Raw genomic sequence first — 12,791 nt, 5'->3', positions numbered from 1 at the left:
CAAGAAAGTGAGGGATCCACTCGAGATTAAAGCAGTTTGACTATTCATCGGATTGCTAATATTTGTGCAGCCAAGAGCTGGGTTGTTCGTGTTTTGGAATTTTTTAAAAAGCAAACCCAGAGACTATGGGGTTTTTTTAATATAGAGAGGAGTGCAGCAGTCTATATCTAATAAAAGAAAGTTCTAGACGTCAAAATTGTTCAAAAAGCATGACTACCCTACTGAGATGAAGCATGATAGTGATATCCCTAAAAGGGAGTTGGTATCTGAGCAAATACAGATTGGAATCACTGACTCATCCTGGGCCTCTAAGGCAAATGGATGAAGGCCTGACAGAAGGAAGAGAGGGGGGAGGAAAATAAGGAGGCATCAGGAATTTAAACAGTATTAGCTGCATGTGAATCCTAAATAAAGATTAAAATCACTGCCTAGTGGGTTTTGGGATTTCTGAAGTCACGGTCATGAAATTAGCAGAAAACTGGCAGTTTAAGATGCATGATGACTTTTATGAGGACAACTTTCTGCAGTATTTTAACTTCTACGAGCTACCATTGCTTAGTTCTTCCAAGCTTCTTAAAACATAAGGAGAAATTGGCATAGTTCTTCCAAGCTTCCTAAAAACATAAGGAGAAACTGACATTTAGTGGAAGCATCTAAAAATCACCAGCCCTATTTCATAATTAACTCAACTATCTATTTTAGTAGAAACAAAAAGTCTTTATCAAATTTCTACTGTTTATACAGACTGCTGACTCCAACACAGTCAAGCACTCCTAAGGAAGGCGAGTAGCCCAGGTCTTTTCTGTTGCACTCATGTGATAAACATCTTTGGTAGAATGACCTGGGATGATCATGTTCATCTAGCTTTTAGTTAGTTGATATAGATTACAAATCTTTAAAGCCAAAGAAAGTGCTGTTAACTTCTGCTTCTGTAACTAGTTCTCAACACAGGTCAGATTTCTTTACAGATTAAGAGGCATTTCAGTCTTCTTAGGAAATGTTTCATGCTTTTTAGAATTACGGTTTCTGTAAGAAAGTTCAGTATCTCTTCAGTCATACATATTCTTACAGTCCCTCAGCAGACTGAACTGTAGGCTTTTCCCTTTACAACTTCATATAGACATCACAAAGGCTATATAAATTTCCCTTATGCACTTAATATGAATTATAAGTAATTAAGCTATTGAGGATGAGGGTTACCTGTCATTTTCATGTGAAAGTTCTTTCAAAATTGTATTATCAGGCCTGTTAACTCTTAAGTTGCTGGGCCAGTTCCAATGGAAAAGTCCAAGTATCCATGAGGGCAGCCTATTTAATCATTCCAGCAGAAGTAAAATATATAGTTGGTATTATTTTCACTAATAAGGTCTGAAACTAAGACACCAACTGAAGGATTCATGCAATTTCCTGAACTGAAATCCAAAAGAGTTGTTTTGTTCATGATCTAGTTTTCCGTAATTCCTTCCTATCTTTCTATCACTGGGGATCTCCTTATTGCAGCTTTCTTTTTTATACCTTAGCAGAGGAATTCCAATAAGTTTGGGAATAGAAAAGATTACATATTAAATCCTTAAAGATAGTTTTATCTTTCAGTACTAAACTTCAATTCTTGAAGTGAGGCTACAGAAGAATCAAATGAGTAGGGCTTGGGAATAGAAAACATTGCATATTAAATCCTTAAAGGTAGTTTTGTCTTTCAGTACTGAACGCTAATTTTTGAAGTGAGGCTGCAGAAGAATGAAATGAGTAGGGTTGTCTAGGAGTCTCTGAGTGTTTTCTATGACAAAATGTGTCCAGACAAAGTTTAGATTCAGTATCAGGAAAAGTTTCTAAACAGAGCATATTAAACAACTGGACACATACATGAAGTGCAGATACATTCACCCTAACAAGGTACTCAGGAATACAATTAAATTAACAGTCTACACTTAAAAGAGGAAGACAAGATAAACTGAATACCATATTGCTTCTTGGAGACAGTTTCTAGGACTCTCTCGTTCAAATACCAGAATGAAGCTGATCGTTGCTACAGCTTGAAATAATGGGAAAGAAAAGAAGAAAGGGAAGTAAGGAAGAAAACACTAAATCAATCCCTGCTGTAAATGCCCATAACTTACAATTCCTACAAAAACACTTGGGTCTTGCTATCCCAAGTGTTCAGATATGCTCCAGATTGTATAAGACACTGGCTGACCCACTTGCAGTGAGAAGGAACTGCAAGACCAGTCTGGTCAGATCTACATTTTTCAGATGTAAGCAGATTCATACATAAGCAGATCCCTTGCAGTAATTTATGAGGAAGGAAGATGTTTCCTCTGTAAATAAACTAAAAATGTGTTCTGTCTCTTTATTTTACAAGTAAAAACCCAGTTTATTTTAACAGTACCTGAATCATCAGTACCCAGTAGCTCAGACTGAACAATTTGGTTAGCTTCGCTTTCAGCTGCAGCCATGTTTTTTTGTGGGTGTTTTTGGTTTGGGTTTGTTTTTTGTTTTTTTCAAATGTTACTGGAACAAGAAATATAGCACAACACATTTATATAACCATTAAGATTTTGAAATCAAACACAAGGTAAATTCTCTCTCATCTTTAAATCATGCACGAAAGTGTCTTACATTTTAGGCTGTTTTGGAGCCATGCAGTAGAAGCATTTTAAGGATACAATAGTCATTACATTACTTTAGAGGTCTAAATACTTAATATGTGAAATATTACTTTTACTTAATATGTGAAAATTATAGCTGTGCTTCATAAAAAGTACCAGTAATCAAACCTCCAAGGAATCACAGAATTCTGTAATAAGAAAGTCACATTGTACAGGACATGTTTTTCTTCTTACTGTCTGCATTCCTTCCTCTGATCACTAATGGAAACTAATAACATTATATATTTATTTAACAGATATTTTAAATTATAAATAGTATTCCTATTTAACACAATAGACAAATAGTACCATACATGAAGACTATATTAGATAGCTTAATAGTATTAAACAGTATTGTAGTATAAGCACTGTATTAGCTATCTGAATGCTGCAGAAGCACAAGGATTTACAAGAGATTATTTTTTTCAGATTATATTACCATGTTTTTCATACTCTAAATTTCACCGAAGAATAGACAACTACACTAGTAGGCTCAATAAAATATACTTTTACTACCTATGTTACGTAGGAGCATTATAATGTCACAATGTATCATCTAGATCTGGAAATACTGCAGCCATTAATAATTACAGCATTTGTCCTTCTGTACAATATAGTCAGATTAAAATAACAGTTTAGAAGTCCTTGAAAAGCTTTTCTAGGGAAATTTGCCTATGAGTTATAGATCTTTTATACTCTTGCTTCATCCGCAGAACCATACTTTGCTTTTGGGAAGAAATCTCGCTATTAGACAACAATATATGCAATACAGAAACTGAGTAAGACACAAACTAGCACTATATGATATTGTTTTAGCCTGAGTTTTATCAACAAAAATCAGTCACCTCAGTAGGATCCTGCGGTGGGATAAATTATCCAATAATGACAGGAGAGTTTGGCTGCCCTTCTGACCTAATGATAAAGATGATGGAGCTGAAGAAGGACCTTGTCTTGAAGACACCTCTGTCTGCTCTCAGTTCACAACATTACAGATCTCCAAGAAGCTTTTTAAAAGCTGCCTAAGTCTCTGAGCTGCATTTCAGCTGAGAGATTCATTAGGATGGAGTGGAGGAAGGTCACAGGGAGTTTTAAGTCTTTGAATACAGACCAGATAGTCAGACCACTGCCATAACAGCATTTAACGTGACATTTCCTAATTAGCTCTCATAAATACTTGGGTTTCTTTTCTGTTTAGAATTTCCTGAAGAACTTTACTTCTCTCCATCCTAGTCAGCTGCTAAAGTCCAGGGTTATAGTGAGTTTTCAGCTCAAGAAAGCACTAAATCATATCAAAATTAAGCATGTGAGTGTCTTTTCCTGACTTTTCTAAGATTATTTAGCCACTGTCAGATGCCTAAGGCAGGACATCATAAACACATATATCACATTAGCAAAGTCAAATCAGGATTTGTGTCAATTTTTCCTGTCCTAATCCTACAAACCTGAATTCCTAAGTACCCTTAAGATGCAAATTTGAGCTTTGAAACTATAATGTGGGAGCAGCAATGAAAAAAATATAACCACAGGGAATCCTTTAATTGAGCCAGTTCTAAAAGTAGTAGAGGAAGCATAAATCACCTTTTGCCCTCAGATAATTTCTCCTACAGTACTCTTCATTGATATTCTCTCAGTATTCAGCACAGAAGAAATTAAAACAATGTAGTCTACAGAATTATTAACCTGAATCAATTCTCGTCAGCAAGTTCACAGAAATAACAACCAAAACAGAAACTAATCCTAATTTTGCAAACATGGTTCCTGGCCTTGTGAACATATTGGCTTGTCCAAAGAAATTCAGAACACGTTGAAAAAACTCAAGAATCATCAAGTTTCACAGTTTGGACCCCATTTTAAGATATAAACTGCTCCAAAATACTTCTGGTGAGCATGGAAATCTTGTTTAAAATTGGTCAATCTAATTAGGAAAAAGTAATTTCAATTCCAATTATAACTTGGTGACTAAAAGAAAGAAACAGATTTAATTAGAATCAAGCTATACTATTGCAATCAAACTACTTCACAAGAATTAGCTCTGCCTTAGAACATATTATACTCATTTTCCTAAAGCTCTTATTCTGTATTAAGCACAAAATGTTCAAAAACATACAGGCATTTAGAGGCTGAATATAAATACTGCTCTGATTTTAACATAAATATGCCATCCATCTTTATCCAAAGGAAGTAAAAGCAGAAAAACCTATTGCAAAATTATCAAGACAAGTTCTTGCACACTGGGCAGCTTCCTTGAGGAGCAGAACCAGTTCTATTATATTTTGGGAGGATAAAGCAACATGAAAAATGTGACATGACAGCTTTTTTTGTTCATCATTGTTTTATTTAGAGTTGTCATACCATTATTTCAAAAGGAGTTGATCAACTATAACCCTGCTCTTCAGCATGACAGTATTACCTTTCAGAGGAAATTTCTGTAGAAGGAGCTTGAGCCTTTTGCTTCACTCTCTCCAGGCTCTCTGGAAGATCCCAAAATTGTCAGGTGTAGCTTCCATATTATAACAGATCTACTTACTGCCCTTCCACTTTCCTGCCAGTAATAGTTAAAAAAAGCCAAATCTCAGAACCTCCAAAACCTTACTGGTTGCCAGCTTGGTAAATATTAGGCATGGATCTCACAATTCTTATCAAGAGAAGGACTAGGTGCCTAGACTCAGAAGCTGGTAACCTCCAATTCCCTATGTGATGGCCACAGAGAGAAATACCCCAAACAGGAGATTTCCCAAGTGGTATACGAAACAAGTACTGGATGTTTACAGTATAGGTTTCAGATCATCAAAATCTTGAATATTTTCACTGTGATTATTCCCTATGACAATCAGCAGATGGATGTAACCACCCTAGTTTTCAACTCCTGCTGCAATGTTCTGCAGACAGTGTGATATGCTGAACTTACTAATTAATTGCATATGAGAAAATACTTCCCATGGTGTTCACTTTCCATGTGAGCATCATTTCAGACTGCTGTGACTCACAGGCCATCTTCTTGGTTGTTCTTCTCAGGTCATGGAGGCAACAAAGGCATTGATTCTTTCAAAGTACAACACTGGGGCGGGCCACAAGGCAGACAGGTGTGTCTATGGTAAGCACAGGTGAGTTTTTTAGAGGAGTTTTCCATGTGGTGTAAGGATGCAGCTATCCAGCTGATCTCCAATACCCCAGAGGCCCCAGTCCTGCACGGCCAGAGGCACCAGATGAACAAACCATGGACTGAATAAGCAACTTTCTCTGGTGTGTGGGGTCACTCTCTTACTGGGCTAGAATGAAGATGTGACACTGTTCTTCACAAAAACAAGTGAAGGCTGAATTGCAGAAGAGCATGAAGTCAGAGTCCATTTACAGTGAAAGACTTCCTGGCTGGTTTTCTGATTTTAAATTTGAGGAGACAACCAATTTGTTCACATTAATATGTAGAGGGTTCACAAATCAAGGGACTTTTCATGTCAAGGCTTATCACTAAAATTCATTGCAAGAATAACACAAGAGAAGTATAAAAATCTAGAAAATTAGTGATGAACAAATGCTACAACGTAACATTGACTAAACCAAGGTCTCCGTCTTCTTGGCAGGACCTCTTCTTCATTAAAATAGGAAATAGATTATTTGCATAGCTAGTTACTGAACAGCAACTCATTTCAGAAAATCTTTGTTGTTTGTACTTCATCTGAAGTGACTGAAAGGACACAATCAATTGTATCAATAGTCATCAGGTGTTGTAAGAAAGAATTCTGAATGGGGCAAATATAAAGACCAGGAGAAGCAAAATCAGGAGAACAAGAAATTGCAGAATAAAGGGGGGAAAGCTTTGGATGATACAAATGAAATAAAAAAACTTTAATAGAATATAGAAGAACATGGATTACCTGTTCTCCCACTTTTTTGAAGAATGAAAAAAAAAAAGCTTTAAAGGAAAATGACTTAAAGGAAAACTGAAGTCTCTGGAGAAGCTGGGTAGGATCACCAGTAAATGTGAGTCAGAAGCTATAAGCATTTTAGCTTAGAAAATGTGAAATGATAGAATGAACTAGAAAAAAAATTGTCTGCATTAGAAAAAAACCAAGCTATTAGACTTCAATAAACTTGTTCAAAAATTGACTAACACTACATTCACAAATGATTTAAAGAGAATCTCATGGATTAAGCAAAATCTCTACTAACAGTGCAAATTATTCCTAAAAAGGTTTGGATTTTTTTCTGCAGTAAAAAGCATAATATTCTAACAACAGGATATGTGGGTGGGTTATGAAAGAACAGTGGGTACACTGTCAGAAAAACAACCTAGCTTTAATTCCCTTGGAAGAAATATTCTATGCAAATTCTATACAGAAATATAGATCTTGCATATTTTATTTATGAAATTTGTATTAGTCAATCTGGAGATGATATTGTACCTGACCACCCTCACAGACTGTTCTTTGAACATCTGTATTTTAAGCCAATGGGTACTGTATCTTTCTTGGCAAAATATAAAATGTGCTATTTGAAAAATAGCTTGCAAAAATTAAGTCTATTCAAAGGAAACAGAAGATATTTCAGAATCTGTAATCTTTACATACAAATGGCACGGATATATGAGGTTAGAGAGAGCAGGCAGGAAGCATCCTGCACTCACAGAGCATTTTCCATCGGTGGTGGCACACTTCTTACTTTTCTGATTTGAAGAAATAAGAACATGTCCTGCCCATAATACATTAACAGACACCATCTCACAAACAGGCATTTCACAAACACGTTTGTACCTTCAGGTGAGGTGTAGTAGGTTTTTATGGTAGAAAAATGTCAAAATTACTATGACTATCTCAAGAAAACAGAACCTTTGTTTCTTAGCAGCAAGCCAATGTACTTCAGACTATCATTTCAGAAGAGTTGTCAAAGATATCTGCTTGTCATTTATTCTCTTGCCACGTAACACACCAGCCAAACATACATTTTGGCAAGACAGTCACAAGTCAGGACTTTTAGGTAACCAATAGTCTTTTCAATTTACCAGGTGATATGGGTTAGACAGTACAGATTCTCTAAAACCACAAAAATAACTTCAAACAGCAGAATCACATTGCTTTGTGCAAAAGCAAAGACAGCATTTCTACATTAGACAGACTCCAAACCAAAATTTATAGATACGTGGTGTAGAGTAGGGCGTTCACAAATGTGGTGAACATATCTGTCCTGAAACCACATGACAGAATGGTTGCTATAGAAAGGAATTATTAGCTATCGTTCAGAATTTCAACATTCTCCCCAGAACAAAGGAAGAAAAACGGGGGGAAAGAAAATCTGAATGGAAAAAGTCCTCCGCTGCTGTCACTCCACTTTCAGAGGAAACATGCAGAGACAGTATGTTTTAACTGTTTTCAGCTTCTTCCAATACTTTTTAGAATTGAAGAATCTAAGGAAGTAGAGTTGTAAATATTTTACAAATAACCTGTCAATCCAAAACCCAGCAGAAAGGGGAAATAGTGCAGATCTGTTCTGATAAAAGCACAAATGGCAGAACTACTCCTTAGCACTAATTCCCAGCAGCAGCATTCTACAAACACTCTGTGTATGTCTTGGTAAAATGAGAATTGCATGGTAGACTGGAGACTACATAAAACTTTGCATGGCTAAGAATAACTTCAGTGCGTGACATGAAAGATAACATTTTCTGGTTTTTGCACTGTTTTTTTTTCCAAAATACACAAAAAAGCTACAAAACAAATAGTTTTAAGCTCAGGAACACATGCATTACATTCTTTCTTTTATACAAAAAGAATCCTTTTTTCTAAATTAGAATATGTAGGTTAAATAAATATTTTAGTGTCCAATTATTAACTAAATTTTTACTTTTCCCTTCATCAGAATGAACTGTTAAATGAAGACACCGCTTCCAGTATTAAAGGATCAGCAAAAAACCCCTTTCTTACCTTTTGTTTAGGGTGGGGTGTGGTATTTTCTACTTTCATGCAGTCTTTGTACTCTCTCTGAAATGGGTGGTTTTCTTCAATATAAGTGATCAGAAGTCAGGATACGCTTCTAGGGACCAGTGGTTAACATTCTCCTCCCAGACTGCCTAGGTATAAGTGGAAAAGAAAGAACTTTAGTTCAACTTTTCTAGGCTAATCTAAGAGTGTAGGTTTTTTGTTTTCACTCTTTTGAAGGGTGCTTATAAGCTGAGTAACTCCTGCCTGCCACATCTCTTGTAGATGGTTTGGGATGCTTATTGTGTAAAGAAAAAAAAAAAAAAAAAGAAAGAAAGAAAAAAAAGGTATTGCAACCTGAGAAACTTTTCATTCGCTTTGGATTTCCCTCTGAGACTTTGATACAAAATGGTCTTTCTTTCCTCTTTCTAACTAGTGAAATGGCAACAATTTTTTATTTTTCCTTCCAGTCACATCCTGCAGTTCTAAATCAATTCTATCTCAAGAAAAATACGTGACTGGTTTTACTGTAGTTTGGCTGAAATAAAAATGCTGTATACAACTCTAGTTTCTCAAAATGAAAAACTGGTAAGTTCTAAAAGCTAAAATGTGAGCTTATCATTTCTTTGGTTTTCCTTCTACTAGAGTATGGAGAAATAAGTTTTAACTATTTTTACGGCAAAAAGAACTAAATACCTTTTTAAAATTAAAAATAGATCTACTGCAAAAAACTTAAATTAAAGTAATATATTTGAATACACTGCAAAAACAGAACAAATTTAAACAGGTGAAAGCAACCTGCAAAATTGCAGCTACTTTTTTAACAGATTTTTTTTCTTCTGGTTTCACTAGTTTCAAGTTTTACTTTGAAAAATTTAACTGTAATTTTGTGATTTTGACCTTGTATGATTCAAAATTTTCCTCAAAAGTTTTTTCCTCTTTTCAGGGGATTGTCACGCTTCCTTTTACATACAACTAGCAGGATCAGACAGGGATTTTGTAGCAACTATCCTTTTTCTAGATTCTATCAGTTATTAAATAGCATTTACTATATTAATTCATCCTTATATCCTTAGGCAGCCACAAATAAGAGTATTTTGTTGTACCAGTATAATTAGTGTATAGGCTAAATCATGCCCCATTTGACAAGACAAGGATAAGTGTATATTTGGTTCTTGGTAATCAAATTTAACTGTCTGCAAGCATTAAATTATTACTTCTGCTGAAGTTCAAGGACTAAATGTTGGTGGGTGGTCTCAGGCTACCAGGGCAGATGATCTAGAAGCATACTTTTGCTAGCAAAAGCACCAGAACAAAGCAGTCTGTTTAAGCTGAGAAATGGGAAATTAGCCCTCAGTTGACTCTGCACCACTCATAATATTCAGAATGCCTTGAAGGTGTGAATGAGAGATGAAAAGGCAATATGAAAACATCCTGAGTTTGTCAGGCCAATTCTGAAATAAAAAGGTACTCCTAATGCATATGAGAAAATCAGAAGGTCTAGAACTAGTGCTTGTGTGTAATTGGGAACTCCAGATGTTAGAAATCTCATATACGCACACCAACCTCTAATCTAATTTTCACATGCAGACTCAGCACTACTCTCTTGTTTCTGGGCATGAGATGCAGCACTGACAGTGGCATGTGCAATGGTCTGAGCATGGAAAGTTTGTGGCCTGCATCAGGTAAATGTTGTTCTAGCAAAACAGGTAGGAATGTATTTCCTTTGTCACCAGAAACCCCCCCCCCAATAATCAACTGCCAGTAGATCTCTGTTAGTTCGTAGCTTTAAATCCTGCATAAATCCAAAAATCCTGTCACAGCCTCTCTGACACCCCTGCCCTGCAGACATCATGCTGTTAACTGGCAGAGCAGAGAACATCTCTCAGTGTGCTAATTCCACGTTACCCTGCCCTTTCTGCACCTGAGTGACTTATGGCAATGGCTATGGCATTGCAGAAACCAGAGCTCAGTACGCCTGCAATAAGGAGCCTGCTGTAACTGAGAGACTTCAGGCCCGTCACCTTGCCTGCGCCCCAAGGGAACCAGCAAATCTACCAGCCCACTATGGAGAGTCAGTTTTCATTCTTCTGGGTAAGGTTTGGACGCACGGGAGCAATGAGACAACTTCTGAACTAGTTTATTGTTCTTGAAAACTGGAATTCAAAGCACTTTGAACTCCTGGGTGTAAAACAGACCTTCATTGTTCAAGGTGCAAGAAAAAGAAATTTAAAGCACATCCAGTGTAAACTGCTAAGCTCAAGATGTGTACAAGGAGATGCCCTGGCAGTAATAAACAAAGAGAAAAGGTCTTCCTTCTATTTACTAACACTATTTTTATTGTCAGGGGAAGACATGAAGACAGATGGATAGGGAAACATTTCAATGAAGAGGAAATTCCTGCAGACAGGCCAGCATGGAATATTTGGATCCTGAAAGAATATTTCAGGAAACTATTCTATTACTGTCCTTTTCCAATGCAACCGTAAAATTCAATGCAGAATTAGAAATATGTATTTCCAGCATAGAAAGCTAAGCAGATGCACTTTCTGCGTACACTTAGGGAAAATTACTATATCCCACAGTAATAAATAGCTGACAGAAGCAATGATGGCAGACCCATGCAATTCTGACCAGAATACAAATCAGGAAATAAAAAGTAGCCTCCGATTCTGTTTGAGAACACAGACCTCTCCATTGTGCATTTTATCTTCACAATCTATCCTTTACCTCAACACGTAATAATAGTACAAAACTTTAGAACAGAGAAAGGCCGTTATGAAGCAGGTCCCTGAAAATACCTACTGTAATGCTAGAGTTACAAGTGGTAAATTGATCAAGTGGTCTATTTTCAGCATCTCAGACAATACTTGTTCTTGTACATGGTCCACATGGTTCTTATTTTGCCACACAACACAAGACTAGTAGGCAATTAAGCATGGCAAACCATCAAGGATTTGTACACTAAAGGACCCCACCGTATCTTTTCTCCCTGTTTGTTAGGTCCCCATTCTTCTAAAAACATTTAAACTTCTCAGGATAACTGAGTAACACACCAAAAGGAAATATAGTCAGCATATCACAGGTAAATATAACCAACATTACTCACAGAATATTTTTTTTAATGCAAAGAAAACTTTTGATTTAAAGAAAAAATTATCATCAGACAGAGAAAACCAACACTGACACTCCTGAAAAAAGCAGAAGAGTGTAGAGATGCCTGCCTGTTAAAATACTGAAAACTGTGACTCAGTGTTTCATATCATGAGTAAGAAGAAGAGCCCTCTATGACTTAAATGGTTTCTTTAGAACCGGCGGATCCCTCTGCACTAGAAACAGGATTAGTACATTTCAAAATTTGATCCTCAAATTAATTTTAGTAATACCTATAATTTAATGCATTCAGTACACATATAAAAATATGTGGAATATCAGTTAAAATCTGCATCTTTTCAGACTACTTGCTGGTAAAAGCTTACAGTGAGTAGTTAGCTGTGAATCCTAAAACCATATGGTTTATGGTTTGGATCGGAAAGGAACTAAAGATCATCTAGTTCCAACCCCCTGCCATGGACTGGGACACCTTCCACTAGACCAGGTTGCTCCAAGCCCCATCCAACCTGGACGCAAACACTCCCAGGGATGGGGCATCCACAGCTTCTCTGGGCAACTTGTTCCTGTACCTCACCACCTTCACAGTGAAGACTTTCTTTCTGATATCCAATCTAAACCTACCCTACCCATTCCCCCTTGTCCTGTCGCTACACACCCTTGCAAAAAGTCCCTCTCTGTCTCTCCTGTAGGCCCCCTTCAGTACTGGAAGGTGCTCTAAAGTCTCCCTGGAGCCTTCCCTTTTCCAGGCTTAACAGCCCCAACTCCCTCAGCCTGTCCTCATAGGAGAGGGCTCCTATTAAGTAAGAAAAGGAGTACAATTCAGTAAAACACTTTCAGCATTGTCAGGCTTAGGAAAGAAGTTAGTACTACAAGCTGTTTTACAGCAAGTTGTAGTATCTTATGATATCAAGATTTAGTTTTAAATTAAACCCAAAACCAGAAGAACATTCATGCACTTCTTTGGTGGCCACTAAAACCCTAATTTCCCTGTACCAGATGCTGAGCTTTTTCTGTGTTACACATGGTAAAAATCCATTACTTTGGATTGTTGTCTTTGATAATGCATCATGAGTATCCACAGCTGCTCAAAGCTGAGAAAATAAACAAACTCCAGAGTTCA

General features: G+C 36.7%; 1 protein-coding gene across 3 annotated transcripts in view; it reads right to left on the bottom strand.

The window, feature by feature from the left end:
* Positions 1-12,791, bottom strand: part of CRACD (capping protein inhibiting regulator of actin dynamics) — a 133,582-nt gene that overhangs the window by 60,765 nt on the left and 60,026 nt on the right. For all 3 annotated transcript variants that reach the window (XM_048303196.1, XM_048303198.1, XM_048303199.1), the window contains exon 2: positions 8,564-8,709. The gene's annotated coding sequence lies outside the window, so the exon portion shown is untranslated. The remainder of the gene's footprint in view (positions 1-8,563; positions 8,710-12,791) is intronic.

This window comes from Corvus hawaiiensis, chromosome 5 (assembly GCF_020740725.1).
Source record: "Corvus hawaiiensis isolate bCorHaw1 chromosome 5, bCorHaw1.pri.cur, whole genome shotgun sequence".
NCBI lineage: Eukaryota > Metazoa > Chordata > Aves > Passeriformes > Corvidae > Corvus > Corvus hawaiiensis.
This window is presented reverse-complemented; position numbering and strand designations above follow the sequence as displayed.